Raw genomic sequence first — 8,963 nt, 5'->3', positions numbered from 1 at the left:
TTATTGACTTGCGCAAAAAGAGATGTCATAGAAATGAGCAAATCAGATTCCATAGACCTGTGCACAAACAGAAGTCGTAGACCTGTACAAATAACGATTTTTCACTTGGGCACATAAAGATTCTTCAGACTTGTGTGCACGTAAAGATTCTTCAGACTTGTGTGTACGTAAAGATTCTTCAGACTTGTGTGCGCGTAAAGATTTTTCAGACTTGTGTGCACGTAAAGATTCTTCAGACTTGTGTGCACGTAAAGATTCTTCAGACTTGTGTGCACGTAAAGATTCTTCACACTTGTGTGCACGTAAAGATTCTTCAGACTTGTGTGCACGTAAAGATTCTTCAGACTTGTGTGCACGTAAAGATTCTTCAGACTTGTGTGCACGTAAAGATTCTTCACACTTGTGTGCGCGTAAAGATTCTTCAGACTTGTGTGCGCGTAAAGATTCTTCAGACTTGTGTGCACATAAAGATTCTTCAACTTTTGCACATAAAGATTCTTCAAACTTGTGCACATAAAGATTCTTCAAACTTGTGCACATAAAGATTCTTCAAACTTGTGCACATAAAGATTCTTCAAACTTGTGCACATAAAGATTCTTCAAACATGTGCACATAAATATACCATAGACCCATGAACAAAAAATTCCATAGACCTGTGCACAGAAGATTCCATAGACCTGTGCACAGAAAATTCCATAGACCTGTGCACAGAAAATTCCATACTCCTATACTCAAAAGGATTCCATGCAGATTTGCACAAAAACATTCCTTAGACCTGTGTAAAACAATATACCATAGGCCTGTGTAAAACTATATTCCATAGGCCTGTGTAAAACAATATTTCATAGGCCTGTGCACGATAAGATTCCATAGACCTGGAAACAAAAATATGCCACTGACTTGTGCACAAAAAGATTGCATAGGCGTCTGCACAAAGAGATTTTATACCCCTTTGCACAAAAATATTCTGTAGGTCTGCGCTTAAACAGATTCCGTAGACTTGTACACAAACAGATGTTATAGTTTAGACTCGTGAAAAAGATTTAATTATCTATAATTGGTAATTATCTTTAATTGCTTATTTTGTTTAATTATATTTAATTGCAATTTTGTTTAACTCAGTTTAATCTGTACTTCGCAACTAAATTATTTGGACGCGCAAAAGTTATAATGACAATTAAGCTAGCTAATTGCCCTACCAATTTGATTATCCGAAGTAAAACGACGTAATTCCTAGAATGACTTTCTTTATTACTTAACCCAAGCAAAAAAGTCTTAAGTTCCACAGTTTAAAGGTAAACCACGTAATTCGGAGCAGGTACTTAAAACTATTAAAAACAATACTTAAACTTTGTTTTTCTTAATGAAACAAAAATTGGCGCCCACTATAAAAATGGGGCTTTCATTTAAGACCGTTTTGAAATCTATCAAACGTATAGTTATTTTTGTAAGGGTAGTTACAAAATGGGTAAGTTTGGAAAATTTCCCATGTTATTTCTATGGAGATTATCTAGTTTTTCGCCGAAATCTGTGATTAAATTTATGGAAATGAAAACCACCCTTAGCAACTTTATGCTTTATAAAATAAACTATTGGATGGATCATCTTGAAATTTTTACCACATATTAAGGGCCCGGATTTTAGTTCAGTAAAAAAATTTCAAAACAATAAACTTAATACGAAAAAAGTTACAACCAATCCAAAAACCTTCCTTATACATTTGAGCCGTCATCAGGCCTTATCTAAGGGAGCTACCGCTCCCTTAGAATTTCATGATAAAATGTTTTCGGAAAATCTAATTTTAAATCGTGTTTTAAACAATAAAAATCATAACTTTTCTTATAAACAAAATTTTTGCCAACCTTGGCAAGAACCGTTTCTTACACCTTGAACTTCTAAATTTTAGGAGCTTTTGATTTTCGTGTTTGACTTCGTAGTACATGTTAATGGTCTTTTGGTCTAGGGGTATGGTACTTGCGCTGGGTTCGAGTGGTACCGCGTTCAAATCTCAGGGAGTTTTTGATTTTCGTATTTTTCTTCTCATTACGTTTTCGTGGTCCGTTGGTCTAGGTGTATGATACTCGCTTTGGGCTCAAGTGGTCCCTGGTTCTAATTCCACACGGACAATTTCTTATACCTTGAAATTCTTTCTCTTTTTAAACAGTCAGTAGAATATTTCACGTATTCAATATGTCTCAACACGTATTCCCTTCAAAATAATTAATATCCTAAAATAAATCCGGAAAATCTAATTTGTTCTTGAAAAAGCGTAAATCAGGGAGCACGGCAGTGCTCCCCGCCAAGTCGAACACTGACATTCTTTTCTCGAAGCCACTCACGGCACTTTTAAGACCACTGTAACTTCGTGATGGTTATAGGTAAAAGTCTGAAATTTTGCTTGCCGCGAGGACTGTCAATCCTAGCGTTAGTTTCCAAATTTCAAGTTCCTACCTTTTATACTTTTCGAAATATCGAAGGTGAAATCGACCTTATTTGGTCACTCACTCACCGATCATCAAAATTCTAAGGTACTTCTAGGGTAGATAGAAACTTAAAATTCAGGATTTAGTTTTCATTTTTTTATAAAGCACAGAAAAATTAAAACATCCCGAAATTTTTATAAAATTGTTCTTTAGTTCTTTATTTTAAAACTAGATGGCGCTGTCATCTTTTCAACAAATATTGAGGGGGGGGGGCGGAATAAAGTATAAATGGATTATAGTATAACGGGAATAAGGTATAAGAACACCCAATCAGTTGGCCGAGGCGGTGGAAAATTCTCCATTTTATTCCATGTCAAAGAGTGGAGAACGGTGGTGATGCGGGAGGAACTCTTTTGTTTCTATCTCCGGTATTTACGAACGATATACTGAGTAGAATAACTGTAATACACGCTGATGAAACTTTTAAAGTCGTCCCAAGAATGTTCGACCAGTTGTTCACTATCCATGTTGTTGCGTTTGATTCCGTAAGTCATTTAATCATTTACATCCTTACAGAGAACCGTTCTTTTGTAAATACTTAGAATGCTTATAGGCCGAGCTTTATAATGTGTTCTAAATGTATAAAAAATTAAAATTATTTCAGACCTTTCCTATGGCGTATGCTTTGATGACTAGACGAACGATTACAGCGTATGAAACCATCTTAAGGAGGTTAAGGCAGAAATTTCCCGATTTTTTACCAACACTCGTTTTATCCGACTTTGAGCGAGACACGATGACGGCATTCAGAAACGTATTCCCACCGGCTATGGAAATTTCTGGTTGTTTTTTTCATTTTACCCAGGTATATCAATTTCACAATATATATCAAATGTGTACAAGCGGGTTTTCAAAGGGCCGCTTGGCGTGTGGAGTATCTTTTTTAGGCGATATTTAATTTTTTGGCACCCGCACGCTTTTTACCCTCAGCCAGCGCCTTAGAAAAAACCCAGCTCTAATAAAAGCTGGTCATCCCTTGGTGATAAAATTTTGCATATTGAATTTTAAGAGTGTGATATTGTTATTTAGGCTATTTGGAAAAACGTTGTTAGTCTGGGGTTGCGAGAGAAAAAAATTGTACGAATGAGGATGGCGGTGGCTTTGCTGCCATCAAACCGAATTTGGGAAGGCGAACGCACTCTAAGATACGAGATACACCAGGCAGAACATGAAGACAGGGAAAAAGTTCGTTTGAACCCGTTAATGGCATACTTCACGACGACATGGCTTATTGGTTATGGACCCAACGTCATATCTGTTCATGGTCAACATCGAAGAACGAATAATAACGTTGAGAGTTTTCATAACCAATTAAACAGGAGAGTGGGCGCTATTCACCCAAATGTTTTCTTCTTTTTGGGCGAGTCAAAATTCTGCTACTCCATTCCATCAAATAATTTTAAAACTATTTCTAAATTGCAAAGGGGTGGTAGGTCAGAAAATTGATTCAGCTGGGAAATAAAAAATTTTTGTTCTAAATTCTGATATCTTGTCACCTCTTGGACAGCTTCTATGGAAGTTTTACATGGTATCACCCATTTTCCTTGCCCATTAAGGAAGCTGTTAAATTGGGATTTAGAAATCAACCTAATTCCATGGCTCAAACGAACTTTCCTCTACTTTTTTATTGGTCACTTTAGATCGACTTAAAGATGGTGAAAATATTTACAAAAAGGAGTACGCAAGATTGGACAACGGAGCCCAGATTGCGAAGCCACGAAAATAAAAACATTTGTCTAATGACAAAAGAATTGTTAGCTGTAACGAAAAATTGGAGCAAAATCGGTACACCGTCAGGGAATTTCTACGCGTGGCAAGTCACCTAGTTGCACAATTGGACCGTCCCACTGTGCCGATTCCAGGTGTTATACATACGCAACCAGCGGCGGCAACAGTCGGTCCAGCCCCGGAAAACATCGGGTAGGATTTTACTTTACCTACCTAACCCAACCAACACTTGATTCTGACTAATTAGGCCACGGGGAGTTCGGAAAAAATAGTGAAAAAATTCTTAACCCGCCGCAAGTTGGTTAAAAAATTTTTTGAAAATTTGAAAATTGCATGTACTTACCGCCATTAAGACCGCTACGCGCCTAAACGCATTCTGCCCTCGATCTTGAAAAACTACCCGGGGGGGGGTAAATATAATAATAAGGACTCGCGACGGAATTCAAGGAGCACATACTGCGGAAATATAGCTATGAAATTTTAAACACCCACTGAAACAATTAGAATTCTCGTACCAGGATAGAAAAATATTTGAAGCGAGCTCCAATTTTAAAAATAAACAACGATATTTTGCTAAATTAAATAATATTTTGGAAAAGGCATAATATTATTTGGGAAGTAAATGAAGATAAACCACAATATTTTGGAAAAGGCGTAACATTATTTGGGAAATAAATCAAGATAAACCACAATATTTTGGAAAAGGCGTAACATTATTTGGGAAGTAAATGAAGATAAACCACAATATTTTGGAAAAGGCGTAACATTATTTGGGAAGTAAATGAAGATAAACAATAGTATTTTGGAAAAGGCATAATATTATTTGGGAAGTAAATGAAGATAAACAATAATATTTTGGAAAAGGCATAATATTATTTGGGAAGTAAATGAAGATAAACAATAATATTTTGGAAAAGGCGTAACATTATTTGGGAAGTAAATGAAGGTAAAGCACAATATTTTGGAAAAGGCATAATATTGTTTGTTAAGTAAATGAAGGTAAAGCACAATATTTTGGAAAAGGCATAATATTGTTTGTTAAGTAAATGAAGATAATTAGCAATATTTTTGAAAAGGCGGCCAATTATTGGGAAGCAAATGATGGTGAACAACAATATTTTAAAAAGGCTTCAATATGTTGGAAGGAAGTGTATATTAAAAATTATACACTATTAACTGCAAAACTGTTTATACCGATGGCTATGCAGTAAAGTGTGGCACTTAGCGTTACCCGAGAAACACCACTTGGAGGTGGCCACACGTCGTTTCTCATGAGGAGTTTTGATAAGGCAGGCCCCCTTGCCTACTGCCGCTACAATCCAACCGGGAGTTTTGATAAGGCAGGCCCCTTGCCTACTGCCGCTATAATCCAACCGGGAGTTTTGATAAGGCAGGCCCCTTGCCTACTGCCGCTATAATCCAACCGGGAGTTTTGATAAGGCAGGCCCCTTGCCTACTGCCGCTATAATCCAACCGGGGAGTTTTGATAAGGCAGGCCCCTTGCCTACTGCCAAAAACTAAGAAAACGTTGCCTTATTCGTCAGTGAATTCGGCAGTGTTTTCTTCGTTTTGGCCAGCAATTAAAAATGCTGGTTCTGTCTCGGGATCGAGAGTAGCCAGCTCTTCCTCCGAGACCCCGATTTCAATTAATTCAAGGCCTTTTTTGCCCGGTCCAGGGTAGCAAGACTTTACGTCTTCCAAGAACCGAGCAAAATTGGTTCCAGGAGGAAGCCAGTTTCCATCCTGGTCCTTGAAAAATAGGCATCGGTACCAATAAGAAGCCATATAGCTACTTAATGACCTGTCTGTTCTGTGGGACTTAATGGCATCCTTCACGTGTCTATTTCGTTTCTCGATGTTGTTGGTATGGGCGCGAGAATCTTCCGAGTTGACAAACTCGTACTTATGAAGCACGGTAAGGTGCTCCCGAAAGCCCATTAACGTACAATTCATGTACATAGGGGCTCCGTCAGACACGATGATGGACCCAGGGGCTATATATTTTGCCATTTGCCTCCACAGAACAGCACGGGACTTATTTTTCACTTTCAAAAATAGACCATCTTTTGTATCCCGGCAATAAATTCCAAAGATACAAATGGTTTCCCCGGCTAACTCCGCCCCTCGGTTGTATTTGCGAGTATGAAGGTAGGTTTCGTCCACCTCCACAAACAGTCCTGGTCCTCCAATCTGAACTTTGTCGGCCCTATTAGAAATGACAATCTCCGTTACCTCACGACACATGGAAAAATAATCCACAACTGTTCGTGAGGAACATTCACTATGGGTTGTAGCGTCAGTGACGCTCATTTTACAAACCCAAAGGAAAACGAGGAAAAGATTGTCGGTAACCGACAAATTTTGATTATAGAACCATGTGTTTTTGGAGGGGACGAAAGCCTTCACACACTCGGAAACCAAATGATCGGGAACCTTTTTCTTCAATGCCCTTAAAGCCTTTCGCTTGTTGGCTCGAGATTGCCCAGTGGAACATCGGATTACGTATCCAAACCGACTTTGGTTGTTAAACACCCCCACAAGAAATCCATCGATAATTCCATCGTCGGATTTATTTCCGCAAGTACAAGCGATCTTTCTTTCATTGAAAGAAGTAACGCTTGGAACCAAGTCCAATGAAATCACCAGAGTTTTAGCGTCCCTTTCAGATTTGGCCCTTAACTCTTCGTTCATACATGGAAAAAATCCACCCCAATTTTTTAACGAAATACTGTGGAAAAACTGTTCCGCAGTTTCAAAATTAGGGTTTTCAAAAGTTGGATTTTCCATTTTTGAAAATAGGCCAGCCACAAAACCAAATGCTTCCCACCAAAAATATGTTTCTTCCCACCAGAAATGTCTCTTCCCACCAAAAATATCTCTTCCCAACAAAAATATCTCTTCCCAACAAAATAATGCCACAAAATTGAGTTTTATTAAACCTCTCGCTTAGCTCGCTCAAACGCGTCTGATGAGTAATAAAGAATTGTCTTAAAAAGTCACCTGTTACTAAAAAACGGTTCGCGCATGCGCGAACGGTTGCCATGGCAAAGAAGAAGGTTGCCACGTTACCATGACAACCATTGTGCCGGCGGTGGGTTTGGATGTTTTAATTCTAGAACAAAAATTCATTTTCTCCACGTGAAGTGAAATCCTAAGCTATCCAAACCAAAAACCTAACCGAACCTGCTTCTGCCCACAATAAAAGGTAGATCTAGATCTTTTTTTTTTTTCAAACCATTTATTGAAAAGGATTAACGGTTTGTAAAAATAAAAATTATCAAGTTAAAGTTGATAATTATGGCTTTCAAAAGTAATCGCGTTGCAGCGATGCGAAGGTTGCTAAATGGAAAGGATGTATCTGATTTTAGCAGCGTTCCTGAACATATTGTGTGTGCATTTTTTGACGAATGCACATATGTAAAAAGAATGCAAGTTGTAGCATTCTGCATATTGAATGGAATATCGGAATACAATTTTTGGCGAATCATTCGTTGGAAAAATTGTTCAAGGCAGGACGAACGTAAGGTTGCAGATCTTTTCATTTACATGAAAAAACCGGAAAATCAGGGTAGATTTTATTCATATGATATTCATTCAGGACTTATAAAATATTTGGATGGGGCTACTAGATATTTTGGTTCTCGAATTGAGTCATCTTAATTAATTTATTATTTACCTATTTTTACGAGATTTGGTGGAATTTCAGTAAATATATACGGCAGTAGGCAAGGGGACCTGCCTAAACAAAACTCCCCATGAGAAACGACGTGTGGCCACCTCCATGTGGTGTTTCTCGGGTAACGCTAAGTGCCACATTTTAAGCAAATTGTATATAATTTTCCAAATAAGTGACCGCCTTTCCAAAATATGTTGTTTATCATCCCAAATAATGTTACGCCTTTTCCAAAATATTGTGGTTTATCTTCATTTACTTCCCAAATAATGTTACGCCTTTCCCAAAATATTGTGGTTTATCTTCATTTACTTCCCAAATAATGTTACGCCTTTTCCAAAATATTGTGGTTTATCTTCATTTATTTCCCAAATAATATTATGCCTTTTCCAAAATATTATTGTTTATCTTCATTTATTTCCCAAATAATGTTACGCCTTTTCCAAAATATTGTGGTTTATCTTCATTTACTTCCCAAATAATGTTACGCCTTTCCCAAAATATTGTGGTTTATCTTCATTTACTTCCCAAATAATGTTACGCCTTTTCCAAAATATTGTGGTTTATCTTCATTTATTTCCCAAATAATATTATGCCTTTTCCAAAATATTATTGTTTATCTTCATTTATTTCCCAATTAATGTTACGCCTTTTCCAAAATATTGTGGTTTATCTTCATTTATTTCCCAAATAATATTATGCCTTTTCCAAAATATTATTGTGTATCTTCATTTACTTCCCAAATAATGTTACGCCTTTTCCAAAATATTGTGGTTTATCTTCATTTACTTCCCAAATAATGTTACGCCTTTTCCAAATTATTATTGTTTATCTTCATTTACTTCCCAAATAATATTATGCCTTTTCCAAAATATTATTGTTTATCTTTATTTACTTCCGAAATAATCTACGCAATTTAGCAAAATATCGTTGTTTATTTTTAAAATTGGAGCTCGCTTCAAATATTTTTCTATCCTGGTATGAGAATTCTAATTGTTTCAGTGGGTGTTTAAAATTTCATAGCTATATTTCCGCAGTATGTGCTCCTTGAATTCCGTCGCGAGTCCTTATTATTATA

The 8,963-nt window shown here is 36.9% G+C and overlaps 1 long non-coding RNA gene across 1 annotated transcript; it reads left to right on the top strand.

The window, feature by feature from the left end:
- The first annotated feature begins 2,921 nt into the window (after window positions 1-2,921).
- LOC149631026 (uncharacterized) lies at window positions 2,922-3,543 on the top strand. Its single transcript, XR_016374001.1, has 3 exons — window positions 2,922-2,969; window positions 3,089-3,289; window positions 3,514-3,543. It is a non-coding gene; the product is annotated as an uncharacterized LOC149631026 (long non-coding RNA).
- The last annotated feature ends 5,420 nt before the right edge of the window (window positions 3,544-8,963 follow it).

The sequence above is a fragment of the Phalangium opilio genome, unplaced genomic scaffold (genome assembly GCF_054372755.1).
Source record: "Phalangium opilio isolate 3A_F unplaced genomic scaffold, DU_Popi_V2 ptg000101l_1, whole genome shotgun sequence".
In the NCBI taxonomy this organism is placed as follows: domain Eukaryota; kingdom Metazoa; phylum Arthropoda; class Arachnida; order Opiliones; family Phalangiidae; genus Phalangium; species Phalangium opilio.
The sequence above is the reverse complement of the archived record's forward strand: the minus strand, read 5'-3'. Positions and strand labels throughout refer to the sequence as shown.